Here is a 23,018-nt window from a genome sequence, read left to right as displayed (position 1 = left end):
TAGATAGGGTGGACAGGGAGAGCCTTTTTCCAAGTATGGGGATGGCAAACACGAGGGGACACAACTTTAAAGTGAGGGGAGATAGGTATAAGACAGATGTCAGAGGTAGTTTCTTTACTCAGAGAGTAGTAAGGGTATGGAATGCTTTGCCTGCAACGGTAGTAGATTCACCAAGTTTAAGTGCATTTAAGTCGTCATTGGACAGGCATATAGACGTACATGGAATAGTGTAGGTGGGATGGACTTCAGATTAGTATGACAGGGCGGCGCAACATCGAGGGCCGAAGGGCCTGTACTGTGCTGTAATGTTCCATGTTCTATGTTCTAACACATAATTATATAATTATATGAAATTATACAAGGAATGGCTGAAAGGTGCCATTCCTAAACTCTTACCAGCTGCCATTTGAAGTATTCTCACATTTCAGATGTGGATTTACCTTTTGAACAACCACTTCCAATCAACATTCTCCAATTCTTGCCTAACATTGTTGTGGTTCACCTTCCCCCAGTTTAACATCTTCATCTGAGGACAGCTGTTATCCCTGTCCATGTGTATCTTAAAACTCATTGTATTATGATCACTAATCCTGAAATGCTCCCCCACTGAAACTTCACTCACCTAGCTGGACTCATTTCCCAGAACCAGCTCCAGTATAGCTCCTTTCCTGGTTGGACTGTTTATATACTGCGTCAAGAAACCCTCCTGAATAGTCTTTACAAATTCTGCCCCATCCAAACCCCCATCACAAAAACCCTGCTATTTTTAGATTTCCCAAACCTGTCTATATATTCTCACCTGTATCTCCCATTGGCTGTTGGGAGGCCTGTTGTATACACTCAGCTTTGTGATTTCACCTTTCCTATTCCCAAGTTTACCCATATTGCCTTGCTGCATAAGTCCTCTGATGTATCCTCCCTTGGCACAGCTGTGATATACTCCTTTATCAGTAATGCAACTCCCCCAGCCCTTTTCCATCCCCTCCTACCGCACCCGAAATGTCAAGTGACATTCAGCTGCCAGTCCAATTCCTCTTTCAGCCAAGTCTCCATAATCCTAATAATGTCATAGTTACAAGTTACAAAGCTCCACATTCATCTACCTTGTTTTATAAACTTCTCACATTGCAACACATGCATTTCAGATCATCTCCCCTGCTCTTTTCAGCAGCATTTCTCTGCTTGTTCTTGTTCTTTGGCATGTTTGCCTTGGGTTCTGTCTCTCCCTCAATTTTTGCAACTACTGCCCTACTCCTCTGTTCCCCATCACCCTACCTCACTGTTTCCATACTGTAGGGAATCTAATCTAATCTAATCATGCTAGTTTAAACCCTTCCCAATTACTCTATCAAGAACTTCCAAAAGGACATCAGTTCTGGTCCTGCCCAATGTAACCCGTCCAGTTTGTCCAGGTCAACTTTGTCACTTCCTCAAAGAATTCTATTAAGTCAGTAAGACATGACCTTCCCTACACAAAACATTGCTGCTTATCATTTATAAGCCCATTCTCTTCCAAATGTGAATAGATCCTATCCCTCAGTATTTTCTCCAGCAGTTTTCCTACCACTGACGTCAGGCTCAGTGGTCTATAATTACCTGGATCCTCCTGCTAGCCTTCTTAAACAAGAGGACAACATTAGCAATTCTTCAGTCCTCCAGGACCTCACCCGTGTTTAAGGATGCTGCAAAGGTAATTGTTAAGATCTCAGCTATTTCCTCTCTCGCTTCCCTCAGTAACTTAGAATAGATCCCATCCGGACCTGAGGACTTGTCTACCTTAATGCCTTTTATGATACCCAACACTTCCTCCCTCCTTATGCTAGCATTTCCTAGAGTAATCAAACATCTCTCTCTAACCTCAACATCCGCAATTCTCCTCGGTGAATACCAACGCAAAGTACTCATTAAGAATCTCACCCATTTTCTCTGACACCATGCATAACTTCCCTCCTTTGTCCTTGAGTGGGCCAACCCTTTCTGTAGTTACCTTCTTTTTCCTTATATAATGAATGAAAGGCTTTGGGATTTTCCTTAACCCTATTTGCTAAAGATATTTCATAACCCCTTTTCGCCCTCTTAATTCCTCGTCTCAGATTGGTCCTACTCTTCTAATATTCTTCCAAAGCTTCATCTGTCTTCAGTCGCCTAGACCTTATGTATGCTTTCATTTTCCTCTTAGCTAGTCTCACAATTTCACCTGTCATCTTTGGTTCCCTAAACATGCCATTTCTATCCCTCAGTTTCACAGGGACGTGTCTGTCCTGAACTCTAATCAACCTCTCTTTAAAAGCCTCACACATATCAAATGTGGATTTCCCTTCAAACAGCTGCTTCCAATCCACATTTCCCAGCTCCTGCTGAATTTTGGTATATTTGGCCTCCCCCCAGTATAGCGCTCTTCCTTTAGGCCCACACTCATCTTTGTCCATGAGTATTCTAAAGCTTATGGAATTGTGATCACTATTCCCAAAGTAATCCCCCATTGAATTTTCAACCACCTGGCCGGGCTCATTTCCCAACACTAGGTCCAGTATGGTCCCTTCCCAAGTTGGGCTATTCACATACTGCTTTAGAAAACCCTCCTGGATGCTCCTTACAAATTCTGCTCCATCTAAACCTCGAACACTAAGTGAATCCCAGTCAATGTCGGGAAAATTAAAATCTCTTCTCACCACCACCCTATTGCTCCTACACCTTTCGATAATCTGTTTACATATTTGCACCTCTCTCTCCCCTTCACTGTTTGGAAGCCTGTAGTACAGCCCCAACATTGTTACTGCACTCCTCCTATTTCTGAGCTTTGCCCGTATTGCATCATTGCTCAAGTCTTCCATGGTGCCCTCCTTCAGCACAGCTGTGATATCCTCCCTGACCAGTAATGCAACTCCTCCACCCCTTTTACCTCCCTCTCTATCCCACTTGAAGCATCAATATCTTGGGATATTTAGTTGTGAATAGCTTGTAGTACTTGTAAGCTCTCAGTTCAGAACAGCATTCACTCTGTCTTAAAGGTGCAGTACATGCCCTCAACCTCATAATCATATTTTAGTGAGAAACTGCTCAGTTCAGATTGAGGTTGATTGTAAAGGGAAATAAAGTTATAGAAGTCTATTTCTGTAACCCCACACTTCCCCCTTTCCTCCTTCACTCCGAGAGAAAGCTAATCCATTAGGTGTAAGTTGCTTTTGAAAACTTCTTGGTATAGCAGAGTTCTCCTGTAATAAGCCGGATCCTGTGCAAAATACTTCTATTGGCTTGAATGACCCTCTTGCCTTATACATTGACAATCTGGGTGAAGGAACTGAAGACATTGTTGCTAAGTTTGTAGGTGACACAAAGATCAGTGGAGGGGCAGGTGGAGTTGAGACGTAGGGAGCTTGCTGAACAAATTGAACAAGCTAAGAGAACGGGTAAAGAAGTGACAGATGGAATACAATGTGGGGAAGTGTGCGATTAAACACTTTGGCAGTGTGATGAGGATGTGGCTTTAAGAGGTTATTTTGTTCTGGGCTTTTTTGAACAGAGGTTTTAAAGCAGAGGTATTGAGCAGGCTACCAGAGCCACTAGAATAAAAAGTTTGTGAGGCCCACCAGGATTTTAGTTTTAGCTTTCCATATTTGCTGTTGTGAACTTGAGGAAGCAGAAGCTATTTTTCCCTCTTCCAGTTACAGCTAAGAGGGGTGGGGATTCTCTTCCTGAATTGCCGGAGTTGCATGTAAGACAATCTCTTTTCTGAATTTGCCTTTTGCCAATAGTGTGTTTATGGCATGTTACCATATTGGAACAGTTAATTAGTAATAGTTACTGTATCTACAATTCTGTTAAGTTTTCCAATAGAGTTAAGTTATTCCAATTCCTCTTTCTTTTGAGGTATTTTAATAATAATGCATGAATAAAGTATGTTTTGCTTTAAGTCCTGTAGTTGACCAATCAAATTTCATCTGGAATGCAACACTTTACATTCACCTTTAAAATAAGAAAATAGGGTATCTTCTTAGAACATAGAACATTAGAGCGCACAACAGGCCCTTCGACACTCTACTGTTGCGTCAACCTTTGAAACCAATCTGAAGCCCATCTAAGCTACACTATTCCATCTCATTCGTATACCTATCAAATGACCATTTAAATGCCCTTAAAGTTGGTGAGTCTACTACTGCTGCAGGCAGGACGTTCCATGCTCTTGCTCCTCTGAGTAAAGAAACAACCTCTGATATCTGTCCTCTATCTATCACCCCTCAATTTAAAGCTATGTCCCCGCATGCTAGCCATCACCATCCGAGGAAAAACGCTCTCATTGTCCACCCAATCTAAACCATGTCTGTCTCTATTAAGTCGCCTCGCAACCTTCTCCTCTCTAATGAAAACAACCTCAATTCCTCAGCCTTTCCACGTAAGATCTTCCCTCTATACCAGGCAACATCCTAGTAAATCTACTCTGAACCTTTTCCAAAGCTTCCACATCCTTCCTATAAAGCAGTGACCAGAACTCCAAGTGCAGCCACACCAGAGGACAATTGGTCTGGCCCAGAACACGTGGGAAGAACAGAGGCATAGATTATTTTCTAAATGGGAAAAGGCTTCAGAAATCTGAAACACAAAGGGACTTGTGTGTCCAAGTTCAGGATTCTGTTATGGTTAATATACAGATTTAGTTGGCAGTTGAGAAGGCAAATGTAATGTTAGCATTCATTTTGAGAGGTCTAGAATATAGGAGCGGGGAGGTATTGCTGAGACTGCCTGAGGCTCTGGTCACTTTGCATTTGGAATATTGTGAGCAGGTTTGGGCCCCATATCTAAGGAAGGATAGGCTAGCATTGGAGGGAGTCCAGAGGAGATTTACAAGCATGATCCCAGGGATGAAGGGCTTGTCATATAAGGAGCGATTGAAATCTCTGGGTCTGTACTCGATGATGTTTACAAGGATGAGGTGGGGGATCTGATTAATATGTATAGAACACTGAGAGGCCTGGATAGAGTGGATGAGGAGAAGATGTTTCCACTAGTAGGAGAGACCAGAACCTGAGGGCTCAGTGAAGGTATGCACCTTTTGAACAGAGATGAGGAACAATTTCTTCAGCCAGAAAAAGACCCCTTCACCTGTCCTCTCTGCCTTCCATTAGTCAACCAAACTTCTATCCAAAACCGCACTCGTCACTGCTTGCCAACGGCCATGGTGAGATCAACGGCCTGGGAAAGAGAAGAATTATTTTCCTAATATCAGACTTTAGGCACCTCACTATGATTTTGAAAATGATTACCTCAGCTTTGGCTATATCTGGATTACTCCCCAAATCATGCAGCGGAGAGAGAAAGGGATAGAAGAATGAGAGCAAAAGAGAGCGAAACAGAGAGAAAGAGAGAGGGAGAAAGAGGAAGAATGAGACAGAGAGAGAAAAATGGAGACAGCAAATATAGTGAAAGATAGACAGGCACAGAGACTGACAAGGGAGAAAGAGAGACAGAATGATACCAAGACAGAGAGATAGACAGAGACAGACAGGCTAAGAAAGAGAAACACAGAGAGAGAGAGAGAGCAAGAGAGAGAGAGAGACAGAGACAGAGACAGAAAGACAGAGACAGAGCGACAGAGAGAGACAGACATCTAAAGGAGGAAGAGATACACAGGGAGTCGGGTAAGCAGGTTGAGAGAAACAGAGAGAGAGAGAGAGTGTGAGGAAGTATTTTCTGCCATAGAGTATAGGAGACTATTTCAGAATGCCTTTCATCCATGTTGTAGAATATTGTTATATGTTGTCATATTAAACAGCCTCAACAAGACATTTCCAAGTTTTCTGAATGTTGTGTCAAAATTTCTGTGATTGGAATATTGTGCTAATGCACATTCTTGCACTGTCAATCCCTGCCTCTGCCTCTGAAGTCTTCATACTGTCAATCCTGCACATTTCTCTGACATGTGCCCGAAACGTCGAATCTCCTGTTTCCTGGATGCTGCCTGACCTGCTGTGCTGTTCCAGCAATAAAGTTTCAATATTGTGCTAATGCACATTCTTGCACTGTCAATCCCTGCCTATGCCTCTGAAGTCTTCATACTGTCAATCCTGCACATTTCTCTGACAATCTCGTACTTCCATTTGGGTAATTCAGTAAAGAAATCTTATCCTGGTAAAAGCACAGAAGATATCATCCGCGTGGAGTTTTCCATCATTAGGTAAGTTGTATCTATCCTCAATGGAGTTTGGAAGAATGTGAGGTGCAGATACTTACAGAGTCTTGACAGGTGAGAAGCTTGTTTCGCCTTGTGTGGAAAAGTCTAGGACCCGAAGGGCATTGTCTCAGAATAAGGGGAATCACCCATTGAAGACAGAGTTGAGAAGGAATCTTTATTCTCCGAGGTGAATGAGTCTGTGGAATTCTTTACCATAAAAGACTGTTGAGGCCGGTTCATATTCAAGGCTGATAGATATTTAATCAGGAAGGGGAAATCCAGGGCTATGAGGGATAAAAAGGCAGGAAAGTGGAGTTGAGGATGTTCAGATCAACCATAATCTACTTGGGGGTTGGAGCACACTCAATAGACTGAAAGTCCTACTTCTGCCCCGAGGTCTTATGGTCTTAAATCAGATGGTGTGCTTTTTTATCAGCAAATTGCTAACAATTAACAAATTGGCTGAACATGGTAGGCCTTCACACATTATTTTAATTCATTTACTTCTCCGTTCATTACAGAACTTTATTGTCATCTTTAAAATCGTAGAAGCATTTTGTCCTTCCGTTGATTGAATCTGCACAGACAAAGAAACCAAGACTCTCAATCTGCACTAGTCCCACTTTCCCATACTAGGCCCACAGCTTTGAATATTATGACATTATAATAGAACTCTTTGAGGAAGTGACAAAGTTGATTGATGAGGGAAGGGCTGTAGATGTCATATATATGGACTTTAGTAAGACGTTTGATAAGATTCCCCATGGTAGGCTGATGGAGAAGGTGAAGTCACATGGGGTCCAGGGTATACTAGCTAGATGGATAGAGAACTGGCTGGGCAACAGGAGACAGAGAGGAGTAGTGGAAGGGAGCTTCTCAAAATGGAGAACTGTGACCAGTGATGTTCCACAGGGATCTGTGCTGGGGCCACTGTTGTCTGTCATATACATAAATGATCTGGAGGAAGGTATAGGTGGTCTGATTAGCAAGTTTGCAGATGACACTAAGGTTGGTGGGGTAGCAGGTAGTGAAGGAGACTGTCAGAGAATACAGCAGAATATCGATAGATTGGAGAATTGGGCAGAGAAATGGCAGATGGAGTTCAATCCGGATAAATACGAGATGATGTATTTTGGAAGATCAAATTGAAGAGCGAACTATACAGTAGATGGAAAAGTCTTGGGAAAAATTGATGTACAGAGAGATCTGGGTGTTCAGGTCCATTGTTCCCTGAAGGTGGCAACGGAAGGCATGCTTTCCTTCATCGGACGGGGTATTGAGTACAAGAGTTGGCAGGTCATGTGACAGTTGTATTAGACTTTGGTTCAGCCACATTTGGAATGCTGCATACAGTTCTTGTCACCACATTACCAAAAGGATGTGGATGCTTTGGAGAGGGTGCAGAGGAGGTTCACCAGGAGGTTGCCTGGTATGGAGGGTGCTAGCTATGAAGAGACGTTGAGTAGACTAGGATTATTTTCATTAGAAAGATGGAGGTTGAGGGGGGATCTGATTGAGGTCTACAAAATCGTGAGAGGTGTAGACAGGGTGGATAGCAAGAAGCTTTTTCCCAGAGTGGGGGACTCAATTACTAGGTGTCTTGAGTTCAAGGTGAGAGGGGAAATGTGTATGGGAGTTATGCATGGAAAGTTCTTCACATAGAGGGTGGTGGGTACCTGGAATGTGTTGCCAGTGGAGGTGGTAGGGACGGGAATGATAGCGTCATTTAAGATGTATCCAGACAGATACACGAATGGGCAGGGAGCAGAGAAATAGAAAATAGGCAGCAGGTTTGGATTGAAGATCTGGATTGGCACAGACTTAGAGGGCGGAAGGGCCTGTTACAGTGCTATAATTTTCTTTGTGCTTTGTTCTTTGTTCATTTGAAGTGCTTATCCAAGTACTCATTAAAGCTAGGCTTCCTGCTTCAAGTACTATCCCAGGCAGTGCATTGCAGACCCCCACCACTCTCTGGGTGAAACATTTCTGAAAACCCTCTCTAACCTCCTGCCTTTTATATTAAAATGACGTCCCCCTGTTATTAACATTTTCCTGGCGGAATCAAACCTTATTTTACCTTGCTTGACAATGCAGGGTAGGAGACAGGGCAAAGAAGTGACAGATGGAATACAATGAGAGAAGAACAGAGACATTGACTATTTCCTAAATGGAGAAAGACGTTGGAGACCTGAAATACCAAGGGATTTCAAAGTCCTTGAGCTCAGGATTCTCTTCAGGTTAACATGCAGGTTCAATCTCTCAGCCCCCGTCCCCGGGCACGCCACCCACACCACCACCAATGAAGAGCATACAACCCCCAACCCCCACCTCAATGAAGAGCTTATGCTCAAAGCGTCAACTCTCCTGCTCCTTGGATGCTGCCTGATCAATTCTGAGTTTTCAGCACCACACTTTTTGACTTTGATGCAGGTTTAGTTGGCAGTTAGGACAGCAAATATAAGATTAGCATTTATTTCAAGAGGGCTAGAATACAAGAACAGAGATGTACTCCTGATCTTGTAAAAGGCTCAGGTCAAACCACATTTGGAGTATTAGAAGCAGTTTTCATTCTTACCCTCTCAATTTCCTCTGCTTTAAGGAAAATAACCCCAGATCTGTCCAATCTCTCTCCCTTGTTGAGGCCACATTTAGAATACTGCATTCATTCTGGTCTCCCTGTTATAGGAAAGATGTTGTTAAACTTGAAACTGTTCAGGAAAATTTGCAAGGATGTTGCCAGGATTGGAGGATTTAAGCTATAGTGAGTGGCTGAATAGGCTGGGACAATTTTCACTGGAGCATAGGAGGCTGAGAAGTGAATAGCCAAGGTCTTTGTCCCAGTGCAGGGGAGTCTGAAACTAGAGGGTATGGGTTTCAGGTAAGATGGGAAAGGTTTAAAAGGGACCTGAGGGGTAACATTTTCATGCAGAGCCTGGTGTGTGTATGGAAGGAGCTACCAAAGGAAGTGGCAGAAGTGTGTACAATTACAACATTTAAAAGACATCTGGATAGTACGTGAATAGGAATGGTCTGGAAGGAACATGGGCCAAGTACTGGCAAATGGAATAGGTCAGATGGGATGTATGGTCAGCATGGATGAGTTGGACCGAAGGGTCTGTTTCTGTGCTGTATAACTCTATGACTCTACGACTCTGACTCTATGAATCTGTGATCACTGAAATTCTTCAGCGCCAAGGCAGCATCCTGATAAATCTCTTTGTGCACCCTCTCCCTCCTAGAATGTGGGTTCCTGAATAGTTGAAGAGGAAGTACATGCATTAACTTGCAGACTGCTAAACTGGAGTTAAAAATGCCCATACTTGTTCTCATGTATTATACCTTTCTCCTCAACGATGTTACTTAAAAAGAACATTGTAAAGGGGATAAGTAGCTTAAATAGACAGTTCCCAAATTTGGCCTTTGACTCATTAATGATGGATACTGAGAGTAAAATCAGAGTTATCCCAAAGAGTTGTCCTCCGTCGTTTCCACCAACTACAATCAGACCACACCACCAGAGACATATTTCCCTCCCCACCCTTATCGTCATTCTGCAGAGACCATTCCCTCTGCACCTCCCTCGTTAGGTCCATGCCTCCCCCTCCCCCTACCAACTCACCCTCTCCTCCCAGCATCTTCCCCTGTCACCACCTGTGCTCACACCTCCCCCCCTCACCTCCATCCAAGGCCCCAAAGGATCCTTCCACATCTGGCAGAGATTTTCCTGTACATCCAAACATCTCATCTATGGTGTCTGTTGCTCCTCTACACTGGGAAGACAGAACGCCAACTCATGGAACGTTTCAGGGAACATCTCCTGGACACATCCACCAAACAACCCTACTGCCCTATGGCCGACCACTTCAATGCTCCCTCTTGCTCCGCCAAAGACATGGAAGTCCTGGGCCTCCTCCTCTGCCAAATCCAATCCACCTGATGCCTGGAGGAAGAACACTTCATCTTCTGCCTCGGAACCCTCCAACAGCATCAATGTTGATTTCACCAATTTCCTCATCTCCCTTCCCCTGCCTCACCTCATTCTCAGATTCAACCCTTCAACTTGGCACCGCCCTCTTGTCCCACCTGTCCATTTTCCTTCCCATCTATCTGCTCCATCTTCTCCTCCAACCAATCACTATCATTCCCCCACCTCCATCTACCTTTCGTCTTCCCAGCTACCTTTGCCCAGCCCCACCCCCACCCCCACCTTTTATTTATCTCCCAACCTCCACATTCCTGATAAAGGGCTTATGCCCGAAACGTCGATTCTCCTGTTCCTCGGATGCTGCTTGACCTGCTGTGCTTTTTGAGTGCCACACTCTCGACTCTGATCTCCAGCATCTGCAGTCCTCACTTTCTCCTTATACCAAAGAGGGCAGTATTATAAGGACGCAATTGGACCTGATCTTCAGCATGAAGATTCTGTTCCAATTGTGCAGGCAGAACAGGTGAAGGACTTTGTGTAAAATAATACAACAATTCATAGGAAGATAGCATAGAGACAGGAATAGACCATTCAGCTCCGCAAGCCTATTCCACCATTCAATGGCTGGTCTGTGGCCTCAGTCCATATACTTGCCTTTGGCTCTCAATCTGTGATAACTTTGCTCAACAAAAGTTTATCTTTCTCAGATTTAAAATCCAGCATTCACTGCCATTTGTGGAAAAGAGTTCCAAACCTTCTGGGCGACACGGTGGTAGTGGGCGGCACGGTGGTAGTGGGCGGCACGGTGGCACAGTGGTTAGCATTGCTGCCTCACAGCGTCAGAGACCCAAGTTCAATTCCAGCCTCGAGTGACTGTCTGTGTGGAGTTTGCACATTCTCCCCGTGTCTGTGTGGGTTTCCTCCGGGTGCTCCGGTTTCCTCCCACAGTCCAAAAATGTGCAGGTTAGGTGAATTGGCGATGCTAAATTGCCCTTGGTGTTAGGTGAAGGGGTAAATGTAGGGGAACGGGTCTGGGAGGTTGCGTTTCGGCGGGTCGGTGCGGACTTGTTGGGTTGAAGGGCCTGTTTCCACGCTGTAAGTAATCTAATCTTTGCCACCCTTTGTGTGTAGGAGTGTTTCCTAACATCTCTCTTAAATGGTCTGGCCCTAATTCTCAGATAATGCCCTCCCTAGTACTAGAATTCCCAAACAGTGGAAAGACTTTACCTTTACCCTGTCTTTAACTGTTAATATTTTGAAGACTTCAATCAGATTTCCCCCAATACTTTTAAACACAAGATAAAACTTGCCTAATTTGTGTAGCTTTTCCTCACAACATAACCCTTAAAGCCCACTATAACTCTTGTAAACCTACATTGTACTCCCTCGAAGGCCAGTCTCCTTCCGAAGATTTGGTGTCCAGAACTGCTCCAAGTGAGGCCTAATCAGGATTTTGTATGACTGCAGCATAACTCTTTGTCCGTGTTCTCCTGTTCTTCTGATATAAAGGCCAGAATTCAATCAGCTGTCAATCTGCACATGGTTATGCAATTTTGAAGTTCTGAATACCCAAGTTTCAACGGACATCCACTAGCCTTCACTTCATACCATCCAGAAAGTACCTGATCTACTCTTTTTCAGTCCAGGATGGATAACCTCGACTTATTTGCATCGAACTCCATCTGCCACAGTTTTGCCTGTTCATTTAGTCAATCCGTATCCGTTTCAAATAAACTGGGTTGAATAGTTTGCAGAATAGTTTTGATCATTTCTTTAGGTTACCCTGTCTATCTGCGTCTCAAAGTAACAGTACAAAATAGGGGAAACTAAAGTGAATAAATGAATCAGGGATATGAAAAAAAACCTAAACTGAATAGAGTATTATACTGCAAATTGTAATGCAAATACAATATTGTTCACTATATTAAGATTCACTTGAACAGTTTGGCACTACAAATGTGAGTATAAGACTCATCACGTAATTTTCGAAACCGTTGGGAAACCAGCTGCTTTTTAATATTTCAACAGACTGTTCCTGTTGTTGCATAACATAGGTTTCAAGTTCCTGTATCTCTCTGTTGCTTTTTCTAAAAATATTAATTTAGGACATTCTGTTCTCAAATGCATTACAGTTCCTGCAAATGAATAAGATTTGCTTCTTGCCTATTGCCAAGCATTGGTTCCATAAAGAGGTGAGTAGAGAGGTGACAAAATCGATTCAGATTCATTATTCCCTGCCAATATTAACTCTGACAGTAATAGTCATTATAATTATCTTCAATTTATGCCCCCTTTGGTCACTGATCCCTCCATCAGTGGGGAGAAGTTTCTCCCTGTCTACCCTATCTATGCTCCTCGTCATTTTATACATCTCAGTCTTGTTCCCCTCTCAATCTCCTCTGCTCTAAGGGAAAACAATCCCAGTCTGTCTAATCTCTCCCCATCACTGAAACTCTCCAGCCCCAAGGCAACATCCTGGTAAACCTCCCTCTGCACCCTCTCCAGTGCTATCACTTTCCTGTAATAACGTGCATTCCAGCACTGCACACAATACTGTCCCTGTAGCATTCTTAGCATATTTTTGGTGGCACAAACACGGTAGTGTATAATTCTATGATGGTATTGGGAAGTGAAGTAATATGTTATTATCATTTTTCCATTATAATCACAATGAAGCCTTTATATTTCATTGTCCAGATGGAACAATAATTTGACAAAGGGGCATCACCTCAGCATAAGGAACATCACCCATTGAGGAGGGAGATGAGGAGGAATTTCTTCTCTCCAAAGGGAGTGATTCTTTACCACAGAAGGCTGTCTAGTCTGGGTCTTTAAGTACTGATTTTTTATCAGAAAGTGGAATTGAGGGTTACAGGGTGAGAAAAGGTAGGAGAATGAAGTTGAGGATGGTCAGAATTAGTGAGTGAATTCAAGAGACATCAATGACTTGATACATACAGAGGGCATCTGCAACTCAAAGGGGCTGAGGAGGTCTTGTGCATAAAACACAGGGCAGCAGGTAATCTGGAAGGGCTGTTGGAATGTTGGCACTTATTTCAAAGGGTTGGAGTATCAGATAGGGATGTCTTACTGAAAATGTGCAAGGTGTTGGGGTAAATAGTGCGGTGAAGAGGGCATATGGCGTACTGGCTTTTATTGGTAGAGGAATTGAGTTCCGGAGTCCTGAGGTCATGTTGCAGTTGTATAAGACTCTGGTGCGGCCGCATCTGGAGTATTGTGTGCAGTTTTGGTCGCCATACTATAGGAAGGATGTGGAGACACTGGAACGGGTGCAGAGGAGGTTTACCAGGATGTTGCCTGGTATGGTAGGAAGATCATATGAGGAAAGGCTGAGGCACTTGGGGCTGTTTTCATTGGAGAAAAGAAAGTTTAGGAGTGACTTGTTAGCGGTGTACAAGATGATTAGGGGTTTAGATAGGGTTGACCATGAGAACCTTTTTCCACGTATGGAGTCAGCTATTACGAGGGGGCATAGCTTTAAATTAAGAGGTGATAGGTATAGGACAGATGTTAGGGATAAATTCTTTCCTCAGCGAGTCGTGAGTTCATGGAATGCCCTGCCAGTAGCAGTGGTGGACTCTCTCTGGAGTATTGTGTGCAGTTTTGGTCGCCATATTATAGGAAGGATGTGGAGGCACTGGAATGGGTGCAGAGGAGGTTTACCAGGATGTTGCCTGGTATGGTAGGAAGATCGTATGAGGAAAGGCTGAGGCACTTGGGGCTGTTTTCATTGGAGAAAAGAAGGTTTAGGAGTGACTTGTTAGCGGTGTACAAGATGATTAGGGGTTTAGATAGGGTTGACCATGAGAACCTTTTTCCACGTATGGAGTCAGCTATTACGAGGGGGCATAGCTTTAAATTAAGAGGTGATAGGTATAGGACAGATGTTAGGGGTAAATTCTTTCCTCAGCGAGTCGTGAGTTCATGGAATGCCCTGCCAGTAGCAGTGGTGGACTCTCCCTCATTATGGGCATTTAAGCGGGCATTGGATAGGCATATGGAGGATAGTGGGCTAGTGTAGGTTAAGTGGGCTTGGATCGGCGCAACATCGAGGGCCAAAGGGCCTGTACTGCGCTGTATATTTCTATGTTCTATGTTCTATGTTCTAACCACATCTGGGGCGCTATGAACAACTTTGGTCCCCTTATTTAATGAAAGATATTTCATCGGAGGCAGTTGAGAGAAGGTTGTCGCGGATGATCCCCTGTATGGAAGGATTGTCTTATAAGCAAAGGCTGAACAGGTTAGGACTTTATTCACTGGGGTTTAGAAGAATAAGAGATGATCTCATTGACACATACCGGGGAAGACAGAGTCTAGGTCCAGATGGCACAGTTATAGAGTCATAGAGTCATAGAGATGTACAGCATAGAAACAGACCCTTTGGTCCAACCTGTCCATGCCGACCAGATATCCCAACCCAATCTAGTCCCATCTGCCAGCAGCCAGCCCATATCCCTCCAAACCCTTCCCATTCATATACCCATCCAAATGCCTTTTAAATGTTGCAATTGTACCATCTTCCACCACTTCTTCTAGCAATTCATTCCATACATGTACCACCCTCTGTGTGAAAACGTTGCCCCTTAGAACTGTTTTATATCTTTCCCCTCTCACCCTAAACCTAGAGTCCCTCTAGTTCTGGACTCCCCCACCCCAGGAAAAGGACTTTGTCTATTTACCCTATCCATGCCCCTCATAATTTTGTAAACCTCTATAAGGTCACACCTCAGCCTCTGACGCTCCAAGGAAAACAGCCCCAACCTGAAGACTGTAATGAGGAGGAAGTTCTTCACTCAGAGGGTTGTGAGTCTTTGGAATTCCTTGCCATGAGAGTTGTGTGTGGGGTTGGAGAGTCATTGTGTTTATTTCAGGTTGAGATAGATAGACTCTTGACCAATCAGGAATCAAGGGTTGCAGGGAAAGTGGATGTGAGGAATGTCAGATATTAAGGGGCTTGACAGAGTCTGTAGCAAACACAGGAAGTACTGGAGAAACTCAGCAGGTCTGGCCACATATGTCATAGAGTCATAGAGATGTACCCGTCCAACCCGTCCATTTGTCGACAGAGATAAAGCAGAGTTTATGTTTTGACTCTGGTGACCCTTCTTCAAAATATCGGAATTTCTCAAGCGACATATTGAAATGCTAAATCTCTCTCTCTCTCACTCTCTTGCCTTCGTCACAGACACTGCCAAGCCTGTTGAGCTTCTCCAATATTTTCTGTGTATTTTATAAGTGTTCTATAAGACCAAAAGAAATAGGGACAGCAGTCGGCCATTCAGCCCCTTGAGCCTGCTCCGCCCATTCAATTGGATCATAGAGTCAGAGAGTCATAGAGATGTACAGCATGGAAACAGACCTTTCGGTCCAACTCGTCCATGCTGACCAGACATCCAATCCCAATCTAGTCCCACCTTCCAGGACCCAGCCCTCTAAAATCTTCCTATTCATATACCCATGCAGATGCCTTTTAAATGTTGCAATTGTACCAGCCTCCACCACTTCCTCTGGCAGCCTATTTCATACAAGTGCCACCCTCTGTGTGAAAAAGTTGCCCTTAATTCCTTTTATATCTTTCCCCTCTCACCCTAAACCTATGTCCTCTAGTTCTGGACTCCCCCACCCCATGGAAAAGACTTTGTCTATTTATCCAATCCATGCCCCTCGTAATTTTGTAAACTTCGAAAAGGTCACACCTCAGCCTCCGACACTCCAGGGAAAACAGCCTCAGCTTTTTCAACCTCTGCTTATTGCTCAAATCCTCCAACCCTGGCAACATCCCTGTAAATTTTTTCTGAACTCAAGTTTCACAAAATCCTTCCAATAGGAAGGAGTCCAGAATTGCACGCTATATTCCAAAAGAGGCCCAAGCAATATCCTGTACAGGGGCAACATGACCTCCCAACTTCTCTACTCAATACTCTGACCAATAAAGGAAAGCGTACCAAACGCCTTCTTTGCTATCATGGCTGCCCTTACTCCATAACTTCTGATTCCCTGACTGATCAAGAATCTAACTCAACATTGACCCTGTCCAGCCCCTATGCATTTCAATGAGATCACCACTTATTCTTCTAAACTCCACTGAGTAGAAATCCAACTTGTTTAGTCTTTGCTCATAAGACAATCCCTTTATCCCAGGGATTTTTCCCAGTGAATCTTCACTGGACTGCTTCCAATGAAATGATATCTTTCCATAAGTAAGTGCTCTGTCATTAGATTTTAACATTAAATTACAATGAAAAGGCTATTAAGTGGTTGAAATACTGTTAGTACATGTCCTGTATTGACATATACATTCCACTGTTCTTAACAAGGGCTACTTGTACTCATGGCTAAGTGACAAGTATAATTAATGATATTGACCCCGACTGCTATCGTTTCAGATTCAATCTGAATGAAGTTGATGGACAGGTCAGACTCCTGCTCTGGGAGACTGGAACTGTATTATGACAATACATGGAGGTTGATCTGCTATTATAATGACGACATGACTGAAGGCAATGTTACTAACAAGCAAATAGGCTGATGATTGGCATTGGCTGACATGGGCGGCACGGTGGCACAGTGGCACAGTGGTTAGCACTGCTGCTTCACAGCGCCAGAGACCCGGGTTCAATTCCCGCCTCAGGCGACTGACTGTGTGGAGTTTGCACGTTCTCCCCGTGTCTGCGTGGGTTTCCTCCGGGTGCTCCGGTTTCCTCCCACAGTCCAAAGATGTGCAGGTCAGGTGAATTGGCCATTCTAAATTGCCCGTAGTGTTAGGTAAGGGGTAAATGTAGGGGTATGGGTGGGTTGTGCTTCGGCGGGGCAGTGTGGACTTGTTGGGCCGAAGGGCCTGTTTCCACACTGTAATGTAATCTAATCTAATCTAACGGCACCTGTAAAAGCTCATTTTGATCATTGCCTTCCAAAAGAAAGGAGAACACGCCACCACCTACATCAACTGAGTGGAGGTCGAGAGGCTGGAGACCGTCAACTTCCTTGAAGTGACAATAATGGACAAACTATCCTGGACTTGCCATGTCGAAGTGACAGTCAAGAAGGCACCTCATCTTCTTCAGGTGGCTCAGGAAATTTGGCATGTCCACAAGGACCCTCACTGTAATGTCAACAGATGTACCATAGGAGGCATCCTGTCCAAGTGCATAATGGCCTGATACAGCAACTGCTCTGCCCAGGACCGTAAGAAACTACACGGAAGCAACCTCCCATCTATGGACTCTATATATGCATCTCACTGCCTTGGAAAGCCTGCCAACATCATCAAATACCCCTCCCACCCCGGTAATACTCTCCTACAACCTTGTCCGTCAGGCAGATGATACGAAAGCTTGAACACAGCAGTAGTTCAAGATCAGTTTCTTCCCTGCATTATTAGACTGATGAATGGACTCTCTAACTTCAAATAATGCTGATCTTGTTAATGTTGATCTTGCCTAGCACATGTTCTGTGTTATATAACCTGGATGTCTCACTCTCTCTCAATGTTTTACCCCTATGATCTGTATGTCCTTGCTTACTATGATCTGCCTGTGCTGCCTGCCAACAAAGCTTTTCACTGTCTTAGGTACATGTGACAATAAATCAAATCAAACAAACCAAATAAATGTTGGTCCTGTGTCCTGTTCTTTCAAGTTGGATAACGTGAACTGTGCAGGGACAGAATCCAACTTGTTCCAGTGCCCCGGCAACACGTTAGAACATAGAACATAGAACAATACAGCACAGAACAGGCCTCCCTCTGCAGCCGACAACAGCCCTCCTCACTGTCCACAACTCCACCTATCTTCGTATCTTCGTATCATCTGCAATTGATGGAACATGACTGTAGTCTGAGCAAGACTGAACCCGTCACTTGTTCAGGTCGGGTGGACCCTCTCTTCACCTGGTCTGTTACCAATGTCATCATCTGGAGAGCCAGTGTAGGTGAGATGGGTTGAACAGCCTCATTCTGCACAGAATCACGATGGAGGGGTCAGGTGACAAAAATGGATTTGTATAGATTTGCACTTCCATTTGCAGGCTGACCAACACTCAGTGGCATCAACTCCATAAAATTAGGTCAATGAGGAAATGCAGTGAATGATCAGTGTTAACCCATGCAACAAAACTATGAAAGAGAAGCATATAGGCTGTGTTTGTGACGTTGAGTCATACTGCATGGAAACAGGCCCTTTGACCCAACTTGTCTGTGCTGACCAGGTTTCTGGAACTTAACTAGTCAGTTTGCCTGTGTTTGGCCCACATCCCTCTAAACCTTCCCTCTCATGCACCTGTCCAAATGTCTTTTAAACACTGTAATTGTATCTGCCACTGCAACGTCTTTTGGCAGCTTGTTCCAGCTTCACCACCCTCTGTGAAAAAGTTACCCCTTGGGGTCCTTTTTAATTCTTTCCTCTATCACTTTAAACCAAAGCCCACTAGTTTGAGACTCCCCACCCTGGGGAAAAGACCTTGGCTATGCACTCTACCCCCTTGATTTTAGAAGCCCCTATAAGGTCATCCTACTCCCAGGGAAAAAAAATCCCAGTCTATTCAGCCCCTTCTTATAATTCATCCCTCCAGTCTCAATAACACAATTGTAAATCAGTTTGCACTCTTTCCAGTTTAATAACATCCTTCCCATAGCAGGGTGACCAGAATTATAAGTAGTACTGCAAAAGTAGCCTCACCAAAGTCCTAACCAGCAACAACATGACACCCTAATTCCAGTACTCAATGCTGTGACTGATGAAGGTAAGTGTGACAAATGCCTTTTTCACCACCTTATCTACCTGTGACCTCACTTTCAAGTAACGTTGTACCTGCACTCCCAGGTCCCTCTGCTCGACAACACTCCCTGGGGCCCCACTATTAATTGCGCAAATCCTATCTTGGATTCTCATACCAAGCTGCAACACCTCACATTTATCTAAATTAAACTCCATCTGCCATTTCTGGCTTAGTTGATCAAGATCCTATTGTACTCTGAGATAACCTTTCTCACTGTCTATTATACCACACTGCATATTGTTCAATTATAAGGATTTCCCAAGAAGCTGATTGGATCCAACTGCTGCGTGATTGAGGGATGGAGATAGTCCCTGTTTGGGGAGAGTTGAAATATATTATAGCAACACCTGGATGGGGGTGGGGTGGTGGGGAGCTGATTACTTACTGCATTTGGCAGTTTCCCATTCTGCCTATTTGTTGATTAGGATGACTCAATTTTAAGCAAAAGCTGCTCATAAAACTATCACATTTCAGTTGTGGCCCATTCTGTATAAGTTCTTTTAATATTTGTGTATTTTTCTGGTTTTCTATCAAACGCATTTCCACCTTTCGTAGACTCATAGAAGTCCAAAGCACAGAAAATGGCCCTTTGGCCTTTAGTGTCTGTGCCGATCAAAAGCAACTACCTCACTGTTCTGTAATCCCACTTTCCCAGCATATGATCTCATAGCCTTGCTTGCCTTGGCATCGCAAGTGCAGATGTAACCATGCTCCTGTGACATTCAATGGTATTACCATCGCTGAATTCCTTCCCAACCCCCATTACTATATTATTGCCCTGTATTATTGGGCGGCACGGTGGCACAGTGGTTAGCACTGCTGCCTCACAGCGCCGGAGACCCGGGTTTAAACAGGTAGGGAATAGCTGGATACAGACCATGTGCTGGCAGATGGGATTCGTTTAGAATGCCATCATGGTCAGCACAGACATGATCTGGCAAAGGGCTTTCTCTTGTGTACTGTCCTATCCCTAATTCACCTCTCCATCCCCCACCCATTACAACATTCTGGGGTTACAATTGAGAAAGAATCACTCAATTGGACACTCAATTTTGTTACGATTACAGAATTGCCCATTATTAACATCCTGGGACTTACCACTGAGAAAGATTCTAAACCTTGTCTCTTGACATTCAACAGCATTACTTTCATGTAATTCCCCACTGGCAACTTCCTAGGGGTAACAGTTGAGAGAGAATCTAACCATCACCCCGTTGACATTCAATGATGTCACTATCTCTGAATCCCCATGACTATTGATATCCTGGAGGTTACCATTGAGAGAGAATGTGTTGATGGTTCCATTCAATATGAAGGTTTATGCCTCTCCAACCCTTTCAGGCAGTGAGTTCTAGATTCCCCAACACTGTCTGGGTGAAAATATATTTCCTCATATCCCCTTTAAATTTCCTGCTCCTTACCTTCTATGCCACTCTCCCCACACCCACCCAGCTTCCAGCCATTGACCCTCCCGATCAAGGGGAAATGTTTCTTACTGTCTACCCTATCTATGCCTCACATCATGTTATACATCTCAACCATGTCCCCTTTCTCAATCTCCAATGCTCTAAGGAAAACAATTCCAACCTTACAACAACAAAGTTTAAGAGACATTTAGATGGACACATAAACAGGTAGGGAATAGCTGGATACAGACCATGTGCTGGCAGATGGGATTCGTTTAGAATGCCATCATGGTCAGCACAGACATGGTCTGGCAAAAGGCTTTCTCTTGTGTACTGTCCTATGTCCTAATGACTCATGGAAAGTGGACCGGTAGTTGCGAGTAAAATGACGTGATTTAATTGAAATGCCTATTTGAAGGAGCAAAACCAATTTTTATGACTTTGATGAATGTCTTGAAACAAAGAATCAATCAATGCTCTTTACTTTGCGTTGCCCCTAAACAAGTAAGTGCTTCACTGGAGGATAATCCATTAGCTTCTATCTGCTCATTGCCTTCAGATCTGATTGCTGCGTGATTGAGGAATAGAGATGGTCCCTGATATGGGAGAGTTGAAATATATCAAGACCTGGGGGGTTGACTGCAATGATAGATGGGCCTTCCTTGACATGAATGTTGCTTGTATGTTAACCCGCTCCAAGCAATGCTCATTTTGGGCCAGCACAGTCATCCTCTTCTACTTAGACAATATTGTTTTATATAGGCATTGAGTCGAATTTATCCCAGTGTCAACCAAATTCATTGGGCAAGCACAACTGAACATTAGATTTAATGAGCCACGTCAGTTATTTGTTCAGGTAATGTTTTGTTTCCATTTTGTTTTTTGGAGAATTTTGTAAGGTATCACACCTGAGGTGACATGACAGATTGTTGTTAAGAGTGATGGTGCATTAGCCATTTTATATTGGCTTTTAAGGACTGCAAAGGATTTTACTAATTTCTCCTCAGAGTCTGAAAATGTCCATGCTCAAATCCAACAAGACATGGATAATATTCAGGCTTGGGCTGACAAGTGGCAAGTTACAGTGGTGCTACACAAATACCAGGCAATCATCATCTCCAATATGAGATCACCCCCTTGACATTCAATGACATTACCATCACTGAATCCCCCAGTATCAACATCCTGAGGGTTATCATTGAGAGACCATCTAGCCACCTCATCTAATCATTTAATGGTATTACCATCACTGAATCTGCCACTATCAATATCCTGAGGGTTCACATTGAGAGAGAAGGTAGCCATCATCATTTGACTTTCAATAGTATTACCATCACCAAATCCTACCACTGTCAACATCCTGGGATTTTCATTGAGAGTGACTCTAACCATCACCTCTTGACATTCAATAGTGTCCCATCACCAAATCACCTTACTATTAATATCCTTGGATTCACCATTGAGAGAAACCTAACCATTTCCCATTGACATTTAATGGTCTTCCCATCACTGAATCCCCTACCATCAACATTATAGGGATTACCAATGACCACAAACTGGAGTGGACTTGCCATATAAATACAGCAGTTACAAGAGCAGGTCAGAAGTTGGAATCCTGCAGCGAGTAACTTACCTCCTAACTTCCTCCTTTCACCATCAGCCAGACACAAGTGTGATAGAATACTCCTCACTTGGCTGGATGAATGCAGCTCCAACAACAACTGCGAAGCTTGACACTATTCAGCCCCTGCTTGATTGGCACCACATCCACAAACATCCACTCCCTTCAGCACCGATGCTTCAGTAGCATCTACAAGATCCACCAAAGATCCTCAGACAGCACTTACCAGGCCCATGACCCCTTCCACCTAGAAGGACAAGGACAGCAGATCTATGGGAACACCATCCCCTACACATTCCCCTCCAAATCACTGACAATCCTGACTTGGAAATTTATCAGTCGCTCCTGCTGGGTCAAAATCTTGAAATTCTCTCTTTAAAGTCATTGTAGGTGTACTTATAGCACATGGACTGCAGTGGATCAAGAAAGCAGCTCACCCCCACCGCTTCAACAGGGCAAGTCAAGATGAAGGCAATAAATAATAAAAATCTCTTCTTGGTGAATAAGAATCCATCTCCCAAAGGAAAAGGAATTTGAGGCGAGCAAAGATCCTCATGTAATAGTTCATGGAAGGCTTAGGGAGGGTGTAGAAATTCATGTTTTTATTGTTACTCTTTGGTACCAAGTTTTGGGAACACACAAAAAGTTTGTCTAAGACCGTGCAAAGTCAGAGAGCTGTGAGGAGCTAATGTTTTAGTCAGAGCGATTGGTAATGATTTGAAGCATGCTGCCAATGATATTGTGCACGAAAGGAATAGTTTGTGCAAAAAATCAAGCACTGACACAGGGTTAGGGGATAGATCTGTTCTAGATTAGTGGTGCTCGAAAAGCACAGCTATTCAGGCAGCATCCGAGGAGCAGGAAAATCGACGTTTCAGAAAGCACAGCAGTTCAGGCAGCATCTGAGGAGCATGAAAATCGACGTTTCGGGCAAAAGCCATTCATCAGGAATACAGACAGAGTGCCTGAAGGGTGCAATTCCTCCGCCTCCGGCGTATCTGCTCCCAGGAGGACCAATTCCACCACAGAACACACCAGATGGCCTCCTTCTTTAGAGACCGCAATTTCCCTTCCCACCTGGTTAAAGATGCCCTCCAA

At 43.9% G+C, this 23,018-nt stretch overlaps 1 protein-coding gene across 1 annotated transcript in view; it reads right to left on the bottom strand.

Annotated features, from left to right (window-relative positions):
- LOC122554904 overlaps positions 1-11,575 on the bottom strand; it is a 67,610-nt gene extending 56,035 nt beyond the window's left edge. The window contains exon 1 of the mRNA XM_043700294.1: positions 11,470-11,575. The gene's annotated coding sequence lies outside the window, so the exon portion shown is untranslated. The remainder of the gene's footprint in view (positions 1-11,469) is intronic.
- Between the last annotated feature and the right edge of the window lie 11,443 nt (positions 11,576-23,018).

The sequence above is a fragment of the Chiloscyllium plagiosum genome, chromosome 12, assembly GCF_004010195.1.
Source record: "Chiloscyllium plagiosum isolate BGI_BamShark_2017 chromosome 12, ASM401019v2, whole genome shotgun sequence".
NCBI lineage: Eukaryota > Metazoa > Chordata > Chondrichthyes > Orectolobiformes > Hemiscylliidae > Chiloscyllium > Chiloscyllium plagiosum.
The sequence above is the reverse complement of the archived record's forward strand: the minus strand, read 5'-3'. Positions and strand labels throughout refer to the sequence as shown.